General features: G+C 38.2%; 1 long non-coding RNA gene across 1 annotated transcript; it reads left to right on the top strand.

The window, feature by feature from the left end:
- The first annotated feature begins 1,549 nt into the window (after positions 1 to 1,549).
- Positions 1,550 to 8,364, top strand: LOC132044874 (uncharacterized). Its single transcript, XR_009412292.1, has 2 exons — positions 1,550 to 1,680; positions 8,071 to 8,364. It is a non-coding gene; the product is annotated as an uncharacterized LOC132044874 (long non-coding RNA).
- The last annotated feature ends 9,971 nt before the right edge of the window (positions 8,365 to 18,335 follow it).

Here is an 18,335-nt window from a genome sequence, read left to right as displayed (position 1 = left end):
GGATAACTTGGCATGTCCATCTTTCAAAATAACACATAGTTGGATGAATGTCTTTAGGTCGTAGACCGTTTCGACACAAGGTGGTTTTCTAATGGATTTAATACACCAAGGGTATTAAACCAACTTAGGCAAATGCTCCTAAAAATAATAGGTTTTGGCTTCGTTCTAATCTTAGGTTGACTAGAGTGGGCTTTGAAAAGAGACTGGTACCCGAGTGGACAACTCGAGGCGGAACAATGACGACTGTTGGCCGGCCCGCGACCAACTACCCGTCAGGGTGTCCCAGAAATAGGGTTTTATAGTGGAAGATAGCTGCGAACCCGCATAACCGCTTTTGAGAAGTAATGAGAAGTGCCATTTGGCGGAAGTATTCCATGAATGCAATGACAACGTACGTATAAATAAACATATAAAGCATAATTTAACAAATAAAGCAAGTAAGGGTTAGCCACAAAATGTTAATAAAATCCTTTTGGTTAGAACCTAAATGATGTCCCCAGCGGAATTGCCATTTGTTACGATCCGCTTTTACACTCGCGTATAAAAGCGTACCAATAACTTGGCTCTTTGTATGAACACAGAGTCACCACCTAATTTTTACGGAATTAGGAAACCATTTTGAAAAGGTATTTTAAGAAAATCTTTATTTTAGTACCAAAGAAAGGGTAAGGGTTCTGATGATTTTCCAAAGAAGGTATTAAGCATCTCGGGAAATCCGCAAACGCGGATACCGACGAATTTGAACATTTTTGGCTAAAAGAGTGTAACTTATTTTAAAAGTAGGAGAATTAAGGAAAATTTAACTAGTTATTCATATTCACTTAAAAAAAAGTATATTTTAGAACGAGTAAAATCGAATCATAAACTCAACTTAATACTTAACTATTTGTACTATTTTCACTTTGTGAAATAATTCAATTATTCAAATATTTCAAGTAAGGTTCCAACGTTTAATCATTTAATCCAAATTATAATTTTTAATTAAATTCGACTTTGAAACCAGATGAATACCATTATTATAGACTTTAGTTTTCTAACACGAAAAAGATATAAAAAGATCTTTGAATCATTAGAAGAATCTTTAGGCTAAACTAAAATCTGAAAATTACTACTCTTTTTTCTGAAAAATTGTTATTAATATCTGAGTCTTACTCAATGAAGAAGAAGAAATCTTTTTAAAACTTGCAAGTGAAACCTGTTTAGAGCATTTGTTATTTTGGAACAAAACACAAAAAAAAAGTCAGTAACATAATTCTGATCTAATAAAACGCAACTTATTTGAACTTGAAAGCTAGTTTTGAAAAAGAAAAGAAGGCACAACAAACAACTCCACGTTCATAATCTCTGTGGGGATGATCATCTAAGCTTTAAAATTGTTAGTGCAAAACATATACAAAGCATGAAATAAAAGAGTCAGAGAGAATGGATTGAGCCTCAGGCCCAACCGCTGCTATGCTACTTGGGCTGAGTCCAAAAGAGTCTAAAAATTCCCCTGTCCTAAATTTCTCTCGGACTTCACCCAAGATTTTTTTTTCTTGATCTATTACTACTGCTGCTCCTTTATACTTGGGCTCGCATTTTCTTTCCTTGCTTCAGCTCGAAGGGGACAGAACAAAGAGGCTGACTCGATGAATTTTATGTTGGGTCAAAAGCCCGACGTATTATGTGATGGTGTCTAGAGTCCAGTAGACTCCGAGGATACGCCATATGCATATAAAAATATGAAGAAAAAGGATTAGCAAGTGTACATAAGAATGGATTGGCATTAATCTTATGTTGAGCATACAAACACAATTAGATCAAGTAATTCTGAAAAAAGAAGAAGCCACGGACTGTTTTGGAATATACTACATGTACCATTACATTTAGCAAGATCCTTTTTACCCGGACAACAAATATTAGATGGAAAACTTAGAAAAAGATAACTTATGGGAGAGTTAATTATTTTAACTGGAAACAACTTTTAAGCTATTTAGAATTTGATCAAAGCTTAGCTTAAAAAAATCTGGTTTTATTAAAAGACAAACAAAGATATCTGTAATAACATGAAAAAAACAATATAGTCAGAAACTTAATAGAAATCAAGTTGTTCAAGATTTCCCTCTCAAAACATAGTAGAAGAGATAAAAAAAAAATTAAAAAGAAAAAAGAATTGTTTTCCTCTTTTTGAACCAAAATATAGCCATATTTTGGCTATGTCTTGAATAGCATTTCATGCTTGTATATTTTTTCATAAATTAAAGGAAGTAAATGGTTTTTTTTTTTTATTCAGAGTAAAACAGACGACATGTTCAAAATGTAATATAAATTCTGAGATTATATAGACCAAGGCAAAACAAGGACAAAGCGATCTCAACTTAAAGAGAACCGAAACTTGAAACGAAAGAGTTCGCACATAATACTCATTCAAAGAAAGATGGAAAAAGTCACATTATTGCTGGACTTAAACAAAGCAGCATACGGTTTCTAGCTCTTTGTAAGGAAAAATACATGAAGGAAAATAAACTTCATGGGAGCTAGTCTAATTAAAAAAGTGAAGGCACACATAGAAAGTACTTGTTACACCCCGTATCTTCGAAGAAGCACTTATCAATTTGAAGCATAAGTACATTGAGTTATGGTTAAGCAAAACCACTTTGGAATATAAGGAGCAAGCATTAATAAGTATATTTAATAAGTGAAGGATGTATATAAGGTATACCGGAAGGTTTTATAAGGAAATAAGTGGAAGAAATGAGGTAGCACGACTTTGGAGTAAGGATGGGTAATGTTTGTGTGGAAATTTTGATCCAAATTGGGGGATGAATATCTCTTAGCATATGAAGTGTTTTAAGGTGAAACAAAAGCCTAAAGTGAAGTTCGTCGAGTCTAGTTTCCAACGTAATAAACCTCTTGTCGATAGGACATCGGAATAGAGAATTATGGACGTCACAAGTTCGGCGACGGAGAAGCGAAACGCGTGCTATATTCTACGATACTTGACTGCATTACGATAAATTGCTACGGTGACCCAACCGAATTTGACCACTATATAAAGGGTAAAAACCCCTTTTTTTCACCGTATTTGCCAGAAATTTCCAAAAAATTGAAGAGAGAGAGAGAGAGGGATCACAAAGTGAGCAATTTTCAAGCGACGGAGTATTAATCAAAGCTCGGATAAACGCATGGATGTGATTCTAGTATGGTTTTGCGGTGGATTCAAGGTGGATATTGAAGATATCTCTGTTTTAACAAGAATAAGGTATGAATCTCCTATTATTAATGTTAATTTTGGTTTATTTACGGAGATAAAGTCGTTAAATAATTGTATAGCGAGTTGGTTGGTTGTGGAAATTGGGAAACATCGTGTGGGATGTTTTATGGTACATATTGGTGTTGGAAATGATGTTATTGTCGTTGTTGTTGTTGTTGTTGTTGTTGTTGTTGTTGTTGTTGCTTTAGGTTCTTTGCATTATAATTTCGGGCTAGGCATATAAACGGGGGAGATCTTTGTAGAAATTTCAGGTATATTCTAGAAAGAGTTAGTGTGAGGGCTTAAGACGATCCTTTATGAAGATGAGTCTAACAATAGTATAAATTTTTTTGAATATATATTTACTAGCTGAGGCCAAGCGTTGAATAGTTAAAGTTAAGGCAACTAAAAACGTATGTTAAGGCTCGTCCCTTTCTTTCAAAGACATGATTCCGATGTTATGGCTTCATAAATGTTTCCACATCTTCCTTGTTTTCAAAAGTAAGATGTTTATGACTCCAAGGCACAATTCCTTTCCTAATAATTCATAAATGTTTTCCAAATGTTCGTATTTTCTAAATCAGAGATTTATGGCTCCGTGAGCTCTTATGATAACAACGATGAACCTGTTTTCACAATCATAATGATGGTGTCAAAGATGAATATATTTTCCTACGATGATTATGATGATGATGATTCCGGGTTTAAAGGTTCCAAGTTTACGATTTCAATGACGATACAAAAATGTTGAGCTATTTCTTGATTTCTCAATTGTATTCATGGATGATGACTATTTTTAAAGATTCCAAAGTATATGAATTGACGCCTTATGAGATTTATGATCTTATTCTATGTTCTCTTAATGCTATTCTTCATTGATAGTGTCACCTTATAATAATTGTTCCTTCAAAGTGAGACAAAGCCATGATGATTATTCCATAATATAATCGGAGGTTACCGACCTTACGTCACTCCGATAGATACATGACTTTCTTTGGCTCTCCTGCATGCTGCTTATATGATATATGTATATGATATATGTATATGATATATGTATATGTATATGTATATGGGGAATATGGGGAAAAAGGGAGTGGCGCTATAGACGCATGACCACCTGATCAGTTGGTGTAATTTATCATCCCGGACGCGGGATGCCCGGACGCGGGACACATGTGGTTAAATGGATCGGAGCCGACGCCTCGGCATATTTTCTGTATATATGAACAAAAAAAATTTTTCAAAGAAAGCTAAGCATGCATGACATCCTCCATAAGAGGCACTCATATGTACAGGTTACTCTTTTATCTCACGATATGCTCTATATTTCCATTCTGTTATTATTCATACTTTACATCCCTTACTATGTTACTATTCATGCCTTACATACTTGGTACATTATTCGTACTGACGTCCCTTCTTGTGGACGCTGCGTTCATGCCCGCGGATCGGGGTAGCTAGGCCGGACGATTCACGGCGGTAGGACCTCCCCTCGGCGGCGGTCGGTCGCTCCATTGATCCGGAGCTTCGACACTCCTTTTGGTATGCTATTCGGTTACGTACATATATGGGTACGGCGGGGCCTTGTCACCGTCATTTCTACGGTTGTACTCCATAGAGGTCCGTAGATAGTGATATGTAGTGGTGATATTATGCGGCCTCGTCGACGTGTATTTTGTTGTACGATATAGTGTGTGGCGGCAAATCGGCTCACGCCGTTACTATATATGGTGCTATGTCTATATGTATGTAGGGGATGCCGAGGTTAGTCGGTGAGCGAGTAAATGCAAGCATGGAGTGCTTGGCCGCAGTTGGTCGGGCACTTGTTACGGCCCATCGATTTGGGTCGTGACAGTACTGAACCCATTTTCTGGACTAAATGTCTACTAGTAACGCAAAGAGTATTTTAATCCTAAAAAAAAAAACTCGAGTAAGCAATAGAGAGATTTCAGAATGACAATCATATTGAAACAAGAACAATAGCCATGTACTTATGGTTTTCCTATATTTTAGTAAGGATCTGATGCTAAATATACTAACAGTGACTGAAATAATGCTTCCATAGTAAAACAAGATCAAACAACCCAAAGTTCAGATTTAAACATAGATAATCGCATAAGTTCATTATTCAAAATTTTTTCAAAATCGAGAACAAAAAGAGGAGAGGGATTACTGACCTTGAATCTTAAAACAAAGAGAGAAGACAAAAAGAAATTATACTACTAATCCCTTCTACTTAAACAAGATCTATCGGCATCAAACACTTAGCTTTCGAATAGAACCTAAACAAAATCCGAAATTCAGTCTTAAGCTAAACGATTCAAACTTAAAAGAACTTCTATACTCATGAGTAGAAATAATTTCCAATTGAAATTTCTGTTTTGAAACTAAAGAAAAAGGCAGAGAGTAGCAAATACAACCCAGTTGGACCTAGGCTAAGGCCAAACTGATTACTAACCCTCCTCCCATAATCAGAACTTAAACGAGCACGCAACAAACTACTTGCAGAAAACAAAAATTGATCAAATAAACTACTGCAATTAACTAGTAAACTGAAAATCACACAAACTGAATATATTGGGACTCTTTAGCTAATTAAAACTTGCGTCTTGGCTATTAAAAATACTTGATAAACAAAAAGGAGTTGAGTGAAAAACTTAGCTCTTTAAGACCTGTTATCCTCAACTTATTGTCACAGCAAAAAAGAGTATGAGCTTCAACTGGTAATTATTTAAACACTCGGGAACAAATAAATAAAACTGAAGCTAAGTCAGTTTTAGGCATGCCAAAGTTCAAATCATCACACCGTGAATTCTATTTAAAAGAGTAAAAAGAGAGGTTTTTTTTTTTTTTTTTTTTTTTTTTTTTTAAACTAAGGTGATAACTCAACATGTGCAGAGATTTTAAGCAAGTAATGGCTCTTGTAAACTTCAACCTCATAGCATGATTTACATAAATTATCCTAAGGTTAAAAGGTTAGCTTATGAGTCTCATATGACATAAAACACAAACGGCCATGCTTGAAACACATTAGGAGGATATGTAATTCACTGATGTTCACTTTTACAGAAAAACTTGAGCATCTAAACTCTTGGTAACAATCTTCTATATTTGAACACAACTTATTCGAAAAGACAAAGTGGTAAGTTAGAGAAAACGTCAAATTGAAACTGGTGAGAGAAAATAAACTGCCATTAAACAACATTTCAAGTAGAAAAGATTTTTAAAATGAATTTTCAAACCAGTTTATTAAATACAACAAAAAAGGACTGAGAACTAAGCTGAACTGTTTCGTGCTCAAATTGTTGGAAACATCTTTTTAAAGAAGAAACTTAGTCGTTGCAGGAAACAACACAAAAGAGACCCGAAAAACAAACTCGAGTGTTTATTCTTATCCGTAATCCAAAATTCGAGCTTTTCATTACCAAATGAGTATTAAAGTGCCTGAGTGAAACTAACACTTTGGCATACTCTAGTTCTTACCAAATTAAATATATAAGGAGAGGGAGATTCTTTAGTAGGTTGGGAACTCTTTACGAACATAAACGAAGACGAAACTGAAATTTAAAGATAACAACAGGGTTTTTCAACCATTTTCATCTTTCAAACAAAACAGGACAGAATGGTGTCATCTATGCTCGCACAAGTTTTTTACGTGTGTTAAGAAAAATAACCGAACCAGATAACTATGTCGGTGCTACTACAGGCCTAATTTTGAAAATATGGTCTTAACTACTAAAGAAACTCAAGAACTCATTCAGGTCCTTACCAAAACAATTAAGGTAATTATCTCATAACTACCTAATAAAAATTAAAACAGAATCCATGTAAGACGGGAATTTGGATATTACATGATGATAACTAACTATCTTTTCGTGAAAGAGTTTAACCTCAGGCATAATTGAACTAGTTCGATATCAAGGATTTTCGAATTTTCCATCTAATCTCTAATAGTTCTGAAAAGGGAAAAAAAAAAAGATTTCAAGAAAAAGGTAGTCTAATAGATCTTAAGCTATAACAGATTTACTAATCTTTTACGACGGAGATTCCTTTGAAAGAGTTTACACACCAGCCTATCGAACAAGAAATAAACAGTAAACTAACTACTCCATATCCACGTTGCTAAAGATTAATTCCTAAAAAAAACCTTGGTTCAATGAAACGAATCAGAAGTTTGGAAGCACGTCAAAATCATTCTAAGATAAGTTCAGAACCAAAACTTAATCTAGACATGTGATTTAAGCGAGATCTTTTTTTTTTTTTTTTAAACAAAGAGGGATGAATTTTGTAAAAAAGGTAAACACCTATTTGCAGTAGCTCTTTCAACCCTTAAAAATCCCCCGCCTTGTCGAACCTCGACTATTAAACAAACAACCACCGCTATGAACAAAATTTGAAAGTATCGACTCATATTTAATCTAATTTTGAACTGGAAAGTAACATGTCGACCATGCTCAGTCTTGTTTCTGACTGGAGAGGACTAGTGATTAAGCCTTAAGATAAGCATCGATCATTCAAGCTATACTGCTATAGTTGTTCATAGAATAACCATTAGCAATAGACTTTTAAGGAGAAGAACTAACAACAACTTCATGTACATTAATTGGTAATGCACAAAACTAAAAAATATTCAAGCAAATACTAAAATGAGCATGAAACATCACTAACTAATGACTTAAATGAAATCAAATTATACGATACAACTTGAAGACACAAACATGGAATTCTAAGACTGAAAGAAAAACACTGGAAAGTAATCTCAAATCACACTTTCACACACAAACTAATCAAACAGATGTGAACTTGACCGAATCAAGAGAACCAAATATTTAACGAAGGTTACCTTGTTTGTGTGCAGCGACTGTGGCTAAGTCGATGACGAATCCTACTTTCAACGCAACACCCGAGTTTTAGTATTCAAATAGAAACAAAGCACACGAGTGAATAAAGATGAGAAAACCGAACTGAGAAATCAGAGAACAAAAGAAGTAATTGTATTCAGATTTGTTCGGGAGATCAATCTCTGGTTTAGATGGTCACCAAGACCATGTATTTATACTAAAAACAAGAGGGTATTTGAAATTTGAAAATCATCCAAGGAGGGGGTGAGGGTTCGATTGAAAAAACAAAAAGAAATGGAACAACCAACGGGTACAAGAATTGATGATTTTGGTTGAAAAAATTGATATTGCCCATCAAATCCCCGGATCCTCTGGGATTAGTCACATTTTCTACTGACTTGAAGACTTTTGAGGCTGATTTCGTGCAAGAGAAGATGAAGGGGCGTGGATGAGAGAGGTGAACAGCACCTCTGACATGGCTAAGCTAGGGGAGAAGATTTCGGTGTAGATCTGTGTTGAAAAAATTGACGAAAATGGGGAAGGTGTTAGGGTTTTTTGGTAGTTGGGGGAGTGTATCGTTGATGAAGATGAGAAAACCAGCACCCTCTTTTACAATAGAATGGACTGGGTCATACGTTTTTGTGGACTCAATAATAAAATAGGTTGGCTGTATGCATTTGGTCTTGATTAGCCCAGACTTTGGGATTAAAAGAGGAGTTGAACTCCAATTCAAGGTATGGCCAAAGTTAGATTTAAAACATGACCTTTTCTTACAATTGTTTTCATTTTTATCAAATTATTATCAATAATTTTTTTAATTAAAAATCACTGTTTAGCAATTGACCTGAATTGACATAAAATTTGAGATGAATTAATTATGTTAATCAATCATCTAAGCTTCTTGACTTTACCAAAGTAAAATATTCAATTTCAAATTTGGACTAAATATACTAATTACACTGTGAATGACTTTAAGCTGACAAATTAAAAAATGCATACGTTATTTCTTTTCTTTTTTATTTTATTTTAGGCTAACTTGATTTTCACATTGACAAATACATTCTGTTATTAAGAAGACAATATAAAATAATTTATATTAGGGTATTTTGCCAAATGAAATGGCAAAATATATAGAAAATAACTAAGAAACTATTTTTGATTTTGCAAACAATTATTCTATTTTGTTTCAAAATTTAAGAAGCTTGACTAATTAATTAAAGATTTCGGAGGGCAAAAATTGGGTGTCAACAATATGATGAAACCTTTTATTGGCAAATTTGGGGTTGTTTACTTTGATGATATATTGGTGTATAGTAGAACCATGGATGAGCATGTTGAGCAATTGAAATATGTGTTTGAATGTCATGACCCCAACTTACGGGCCGTGCGGGCACCTACCATATTACTAACTAGTAGGCGAACCCTTACCAACCAACCCAATATTCAGCTAGTTTTATTTATAACGAATTCTTAATGATCATAAATTTAAAAGCAAATGCTCATACAAACTCTATTATTGATACAAGAAAGCTGAAAACTTCCCGGGATCTAGTCTAGACAGGTACTGTGACTCCTATTACACAAGGATAAATAAAATAAATGACACCTCGGCTGAATGAGATGAGCGAGACTGTAGGAAGATGTCTGGTAATCCACACGAAGAAACTTCAACTTAAACCTATAACATACCTACACCCAAAAGGGTGTAGCAAGAGTAGTATCAGTACACCACACGTACTGGTAAGCATCATAGATCGACTAAGATTAGTTCACGCAACACAATATAAAGTCAATAGGATAAGAAGATAAGCCAACGGGCCCGCAAGACTCCCAATATAGATTATTACACCGATACGAACTCACTTCTCTACTTCCTGTTAATTCGGTTCTCTTATTTCCACAGTATTACTGGTTATCCGACTAGTCAAATGTAGCCCCATTTTGTAGTCCTTTAGGACAATTAATTAAGTCTTAGCTCTTCATTTACACTAACGTCTAATTCCTGATTTTTAGCCTTAGAGCTTTCCACCCAGTTCACTTACTAAGACATGATGCATCAACGGAACATACTTACCACACATCTACCAAACATGGGACTCCCTAAGTCCACAAGACTTAACGCAGAAGTCAATCACTTAGTGATTTGTTCTTACACTTACCTTCATATTGATCACCACCTCACAGAACAAAACACAATCATAAGAGATGCACAATGCAATATGACAGACTGATAGCACACAATCATGAGGACATCGAAGTATGAAATGTAATTCAATGCAAAGGCTATAAATTACGTTGTACATACATGCTAACTGATGTCATTGCTCAGTAATCATGACCTGCTGGGGACCCATGGCATCCATGTACCACTCGTTCCGGACTCACTCCTCAGACCTAAGTCACAATCAAGGGCACATCCTGACCCCCGGTCAAATGTGTCTTTTTATATGTGTAAATATATTTAACCTTACATTACCTCCAATGCTCGATTATCACGCGGTACTACATATTCATTCCAACTCGGCCATAGGCCGGAAAACAACTGATGCTTACTCAGACTTCCTACTCCATGTATTACCTCGTAACCACATGCAATATATGCAATGATGCCAATGAATGAAAATAATGTCATGAGTTATGCCCTTAATGGGCGTAGCACTATTATGCCTTCCTTCAATCCACCTAATGTAATCCTCTTTATTAACAAGAAGGACAATCATATGACTATTTCAATATACTTGACAATAAATACGGAAATCAAATATACCTAGGAATAATTTCTCTAAACAACGGAATACCCCTTTTTAACCACGACAAATAACCACTTCCTATTCCGTAATGCATAAACATCACAATAGAAGCATTCAGTACCCAATTATATACTCACGGTTACCCTAGTTACTATTTACACGAAACTTCCATTTCATAGTGAATATATCCATCCAAACTTCGTGTCCAAAGACCTAATCATGTAATCTCCCATCAACTTTATATGTATTTACGATTCACTAATTAAAGTCTAACTCAAGTAAGCCGTAACCTACCTCGATGACGAATAGCCATTTGAATATCTGTGAAATACTCGCCCTCCTAGCCCTTATCCGAATCCGTGAGAGACAATAGTTGTAGGGAAGGATGTGGAGAATGTTGAAGGAGCCTCTTCTTCTTGGTGTCAAAGGTTTTTCTTCTTGTGAAACCTAATAGTAGCCTTGGAGGGTCTTTTATTAAAAAGGAGGGTGAAATATAAACTGAGCACAGGAAAAACGAGTCTACTGATTCGTGACGTCCGCTGCGGCGGACATCGCTTCGCTATAGCGGGACCGCTGCGGCGGTACCTTGGCCGCTATAGCGCACCGTCTTCTGCCCCGAGCCCATGATTTTTAACTCTTTTCAAAATTGATTTTTTCCACTATTAGTCATTTAAACACCCGATGGGGCTTACTATTTAAGATCATAGACCTAGATTGGGCATATGTTCGCAAAGTATTAAATAATGACCGGGCGGGTCATTACAACAGATACCAATTAAACCACCGTTCGTCCCCGAACTGCGTGGGGTGGGGTAATGGTCACGCTCCTAGACCTTACAAAATAGGAGGTAGGATTTCAAGCTATCATCACGAAAAGGAAAAATTACAACAAAGCTGGAAAAAATACAGCCCACTACAGTGGTCAGCCGACCGCTATAGCGGTACCGCTGCAATCTACCGCCGCAGCGGCACTCAGGCAATTTTAAAAAGTGGGGTGAATTCAGTTCACCCCCCACTTCATATTCATTCCCCATAACTGAAAAACTACTGCCTTCCCACGAATTTTCTCCCCCTATTCAACTACTTAGACCCCGCATCTCCCTTTCCACTCCCCTTTTAACCACTCTACCCCACCCCCCCACCCCCAATTTCTTAATACACTACTCACATTCTAAGGAAAAGAGAAGAATCTCCCTGTAGCCAAGGCTTATTTTTGTGGCAAAGCTTGCAGATCTCTCACTATTTCAAGGTATGTACTCTTTTTCATTGTCCTACAACTTGGTTATGGCCTTCTATTTCGAAATTTCCATGCCTAAGTTGCTAGATTAGAGAAAAATTTGGGTTCTTTGAACAAGGTTATTGATTTCTTGGCGTGGGAAGTTCTTGGATCATGGAAGGTTATTTCGTGGTTCATACTGATCTAGCATCACTTTATACTAAAGATCTGCTTAAAATGAGGTAGTTTATATTGGGGTGAGGGTGTTTGGTAGAGTTGCAAATTTTTTAATGTTCTTGCTCAAAATTTTGGTGCTCATTGTAGTTGGAATAGGGTGTTATAGGTTGTAAGAGTCATGCATGCTATCATAGTACTTGATCCTTGCCAAACATGTGGAAACTATGGTGAAAATTTGGATTTTCTAAAAGTTGGGTTTTTGAGGGTTTCGTACTGGGGAAGACGGGTCCGCTGCGACGGACCTCCCATCGCTACAGTAGTACCGCTGCGACGATAGTGTGTCACTGGGAGTGGACCTTATATTTGGGAGCTACCCGCTATAGCGGGCACCTGCTCGCTATAGCGAGCCCGCTACAGCAATGGGGCGACGCCATGGCGTAGCCTTGTCCACTGTAGCGGTCCTTTGGTCGCTATAGCGGCTTCGCCACAGCGAAGCTGCCTGAGGCAGTACTCATAGGCCAGGTTTTTCAACTAATTCATGCATGCCCTATCACCGTTAAATATTTTTTCCACATTATTCTAACTCGGTCTTCCCTTTTCAGGCTAACTCTCTTATTTTGCTATAGCGAATCTACAGCAACAACAACAACAACCACTAGTTGCCCCTACATATCTTAGGTTCACCTCCTATGCTTATAGGAGGCGTTACATGGAACAGCAGACTAAGGGCCTGCTCCATGAGCGGGCCTTCCTTATGGACCAGGTAAAGGAGCTAGCCCCGGAGTTCTATCAACTCCTACATCACATGGGTTGGGGTCCACTAGTAGAGGAGCCAGGGGATATTAACTGCAATTGGGTTAGGAAATTCTATGCCATGCTCCCTACCGTTGATTGGACTGCCCCAGAGCCGGAGATTACTATTAGAGGGGTCAACATAAAGGTTGGTATTGAGGCCATCAAACCTGTTCATGGGTTGCCCAACCTTTCACAGGTTGAGCTTAGGGCCAAGGACCACGAAAGAAATGGGTCATGGTCAGTGAGGATGCTAGTGAAGGTGTCTAATAGGAAGAAGACTACATGGGGTGTTACCCGTTCTACCATTAAGAGCCGTCACTTTAATCCAGAGGCTCAAAGGTGGCTGAACTTCGTTGCCCGACGGGTTCGCCCTTCGAGCAATACTATTGATGTCACTTACCCCTGCGACTTTGTGGTTGCTTGCATTTTGGATGACGTGCCCGTGAATGTGGGGATGCAGATGATCGAGGAGTGGCGGAGTTTTATGGCCAAGGCTGGCCCGAGCTTGATGTTTCCCTCCCTGATTACCCACCTATGTCGTAATGTCGGGGTGCCCTTAGAGCCTGGAGATCGCTATGTTGAGTGTGATGTCCTTTTTGACCCATTTAAGGTCAAGGGAGCATAGGGCAGGGGCAACAGAAGGAGGGTTGACTCGAACAAAGATGAGGACAGCGATGGCTAACAGGGCGGCGACGGGAGTGGTCAGTCACAAGCCCTAGGTACCTTGGAGCGCATGGAGGCAGATATGGCTACGGTGAAGGCGGCTATGATGGGGTTTGCATGGCCTTCCATGGAGGGCAGGTCGTCTAGTAGTGCCGCTGGAGCGGCCTATTTCACTCCTGATCAGATGAAGAGTTATATAGATGCCCAGACCAAGATGGGGGACGCTGCAGATGCCTTGCAGGGTGCCTATGGATCTTTGGGCCGGGCCCATGTAGATCTCTAGGAGGACTTGGACTGGGAGAAGAAGAAGAAGAAGAAGAAGAAGAGTCGGGCTAGGGACAAGCTATTCGCGGGAATGTGGAAAGGCGTCAAAAGCCTTTTGAAGACCCTAGTCCCGAAGGCAAAGCATCCCAAGGTGACCATCAGAGATGCCCCCCAGTTCTCCTTCCTGAGTGCGTTTGGGCTCGGCAATGGAGGACTCTAGTGACTCGGAGGACGATGGTTATGAGGCGACTAGCGGAGGAGTGGCATAGAGATTCCCCCTGCCTCTTTTATATAAGCTTTGGTTATCCCTTGCCCTTGCAAGGTTTGTTGTTCAGACAATTTCTTGTTTTTAGTTTGTTTTGGAATGCTTGGATATTTTTCTTTTTGTTGTTTTTGGTGCGGGTTCCCCTGTTTAAGGGCACTCGTAAGACAATTGCCCTAGTCGGGCGGATGTTTTTATGTAGCTATTTGCTTTGAAATTGTCTTCTTCTTGACTTTTGTTGACGAATTGAACAGGTTGGGAAAATAGGGAGCAGAGGGAGGTCACTGGTCTATTGTACCGCTGTGGCGGTCACTTGACCGCTGCAAAGGGTTGCGCTATGGCGATGACAATCTCGCTATAGCGGGACTATGCAAAAACTTGGGTCTGCTATAGCGAGCCCGCTGTAACGGTCTCCATACGCCGCAAAGAAGCTACGGGGGTCGCCGGGCGACAAATTTTGCCCACCAATTCAGGTCACGTAGGGGGTGCTCGTTTGCTTAGCGTATACCAACAAGGTTTTCACCTAATGAGTACGAATGTGCTATCGACTTGCTAATCTTCCAAAAATGTTACACTCCGTGGTTCTTTACGTTGAAAGTCGTAAGTATTGGTTGTTTCAAGTATGGACTTTGAAGTAGCCCTCGTAACCGTAAGTTAAGGTGAGGCCCACATGCTGGGGTTTTATAAAGGACATATGAAAAGCGAAATGAGTAGTACATGGGAAGTTGAGCAAGTCTTAAGAAGGACTCTTAAGCCGAATATGGGCATAAGCCCTCCAAAAAGATGATTTAAGGATACGTTTTCGGATAATCTGACTTGGAGACGCCAAAATGCCATTATAAGTTTGGAATTTGGAATCACACCAAAAATGAAAGTTGTAGATAATTGAAATATCTTTCCAACCATAGTCGTGGGCCCTCATACGATATCGGAATCAAACGTTATGAGTATTTTAAGATAGACTGTCAGAGCAGAGAAATTTACTCTACGCGAACGCGCCCAAAGGTGGCGCGATCGCGCTGAGCAAATTTTAAGTCGGTCCAGGAAGACCCTGGACAATTAAAAAAAAGGGCCTACCCTTTATTTTTCTCATCAAACACCCCAAACTCTCTCCAAAAATCTGGAGACTTTTCCCCAATTCACAAGATCCAATTTTAAGCATAAATCAGGTATAATTCCCAAATTTTTATGCATACAGCGTATAGTTGCGATTACAAAATCGTATAGCGACGCGTTTTGACTTAAGTTCAAGGTGGAGAAGTGAAGATATAGCAATATTATCGGGAGAAAGGTATGCATCTCTTATTATTAATGTTAGTCTTGGGTTAATTACGGAAATAGAACTGTTAAATAGCTGTGTAATAATTTTGTTGGTGGAAATATGAGATAAACACCGTATGGATGTTTTATGGAGGACTTTGGTATTGATGATATTATGGTTGATGTTGGTATTGCGTTGTTGTTGTTGGTTGTTGAATTATGATTTTGGGCTAGGAGTATAAACAAGGGAGATGCTGCCCGAATTTCGGCAAGTTCTAAATAGAATTAAATTGAAGACCTAAAATGAGTATATGACATTGAGCCTAACGATAGTATGAATGGTTTACGTGTAGATTTACAAGCTTGGAAGGATAAACGTTGAATCGCTAAGAAGATCGAAAAGTATGTTAAGGCTAGTCCCTTTCTTTCAAAAGGCATGATTCCTATGTTATGATTCCATACATATTTTTCATAACCTTCTTACTTCCAAAAGTTAAAGTTCATGATTCTTAAAAGCTTCTTATGATGCTAAAGATAGATGTTTTCTATGATGATAATAAGGATAAAGATGATCCTATTTCTGGAGATTCCAAAGCTTATGGAATTGTTGCTATTATGAGATTATTGAGCTTATTTCACAATTTCCTTGATTTTATTCATTGTTGTTGATCTCATCTCATGTTATTCGTTCCTTCGAGGTGAGATATAGAGATGACGATAATTCCATTTCTAACGCTATCCAAGTTCATCGTTCTTGATATTCTTATAACACTATTGATCCTATCTTACGATAGTTGATCCTCTAAGAGAAGATACGGTGATGATGATAATGGTGATGATGATGTGCTTTTATTTATGTATTCTTATATGTGTATCTATATAGTCATGTGTGACACCGAGTCCCGTAAGGGCCGGGTACGGATGCTACCGAGTCCTGTAAGGGCTGGGTACGGATAACACCGTGTCCCGAAAGGGCCGAGTACGGATAACACTGAGTCCCGAAAGGGCCAGCTACGGATGACACTGAGTCCCGGCAGGGCCGGGTACGGATATGACAGAAGTATATATAGCAAATATATGCGAATGCAACTGTGTGTACACTGTGTATGGATGCGTATTAAATGTTTTTCCAGATAGACAAGGTAGTTTACGTGACATAAATCTTAGAAAGTGTACAAGGTATAGTTACTCGCTTCACGCTATGTTATCTTTGTTCTTATTGCATGTTACTATGCATGCCTTACATACTCAGTACATTTCTCGTACTGACGTCCCTTCTTATGGACGCTGCGTTCATGCCCTCAGGTGTAGATAGATGAGACGAGGATCTTTCATCGTAGGCTGCCTTCATGTACTGGTCTTAAGTGGTAGATCCACTTCTTCCTGGAGCATTGCTGAGTTTGAGTCTATACATATATATATGAATTGTGTTAAGGGTACGTCGGGGGCCTTGTCCCGCCTTGTATACCCTAGTCAGGTTCATAGAAGCTTTGCAGACAGTTCATATGTACAGCTTAGCCATAGTGTGATAGTAGTAATGTCGGCATCATGGGTCCATTGTACATATACTTATGCATGACATTATGTTCATATTTAGCCTCTTGATCTTATTGTTGCCATTCGAGACATAGAGGATGTGAGTTGCAAGTTGGTTCGCTCGATTTCCGCAAGGTGCCGGGTGCCAATCACGCCTTACCTAGGGTGGGTGGTGACAAATTAGTATCAAAATAGTTCTATCCTAGGGTTGTCTGCAAGCCGTGTCTAGGAGAGTCCTGTTTATGGGTGTGAAGCCGGCCACACTTATAAACAGGAGGCTGCAAAGCATTTTGGAATAATTGACCTTATTTTCTCATCCTAGATCGTGCGATGAGTGCCAAGTCATAGGAAATTAAATTCCTTGTACTAACCCTTGATTTCAGCTAAAGAATGGTGTTGACAAAGGAAGTGGATGATGATATTGGGATTACAGAGGTAAGTCACTTTGCTAAAACTACGTCATCAAAATGTGCATCTTCTATGAGAATGAATTGGTCATAATCAAGATAAGTTGATTGTATAGTAAAGCAGGGGAATTAGTTACATGTATAATTTAATGATAAGTTCAGCTGTAAGATTGCAAACGACAGAAGTTAAAGGAATCAGTACAGAGGTAAGTAATGGTAAAAGGGATTACAAGTCAGATATGGTAAGAATGTTGCAAGTATTATTGAAATGTATAGCCAATGAATGGAAAAAAAAAAGTGACCAGGAAATATAAAATGACAATTGATAAAAGTTCAAGTATATTCCGAGTTGTGACGCATGAGGTAAGTTTCATCATCTTTGCATTTCTGTTCGATATTGAGGGCCCTGTGAGGCATTGCATGTATTTTCTGGGTTGCGTACAGGTTTGAATAGTAAGAAATATAGGGGAAACTCTGTTAAAATTTTCCTAAAATTTAAGGACGAGGACCAAAGATTTAAGAGATAACAAAGGTTATACGTCTATGATTGCTACAGATTGATTAAAGGGAAAGTATAGGACAAGTTGATATGGGATGATAAAATAAAGATGACGCTACAAGTGGACATTGGGCATTAGTTATTGGAATCAAAAGTACTATTCCGGCTGGACAGATAGTTGGGCACATCACTTTTTCGAGTATCCCCATAAATTTCGATCGAGAATGGCAATGAAATACAACACCGTAAGGTAAAACCTTTAAGGGGGGAAGAAAGTAAGCTTGAGTACAAGCACAAGGACTGACTAAGGTATTGGAGTAATTATGACACCCGACAATGGGGCAATCAAAAAGTAATAGGGAGCTATGAAGAAAGATGAGCTAAGGAAATGCAAGGAGGAGCCATGAAAGTAGACGGAGATAAGATCGCAAGA

This window comes from Lycium ferocissimum, unplaced genomic scaffold, assembly GCF_029784015.1.
Source record: "Lycium ferocissimum isolate CSIRO_LF1 unplaced genomic scaffold, AGI_CSIRO_Lferr_CH_V1 ctg5364, whole genome shotgun sequence".
Classification (NCBI taxonomy): domain Eukaryota; kingdom Viridiplantae; phylum Streptophyta; class Magnoliopsida; order Solanales; family Solanaceae; genus Lycium; species Lycium ferocissimum.
The sequence above is the reverse complement of the archived record's forward strand: the minus strand, read 5'-3'. Positions and strand labels throughout refer to the sequence as shown.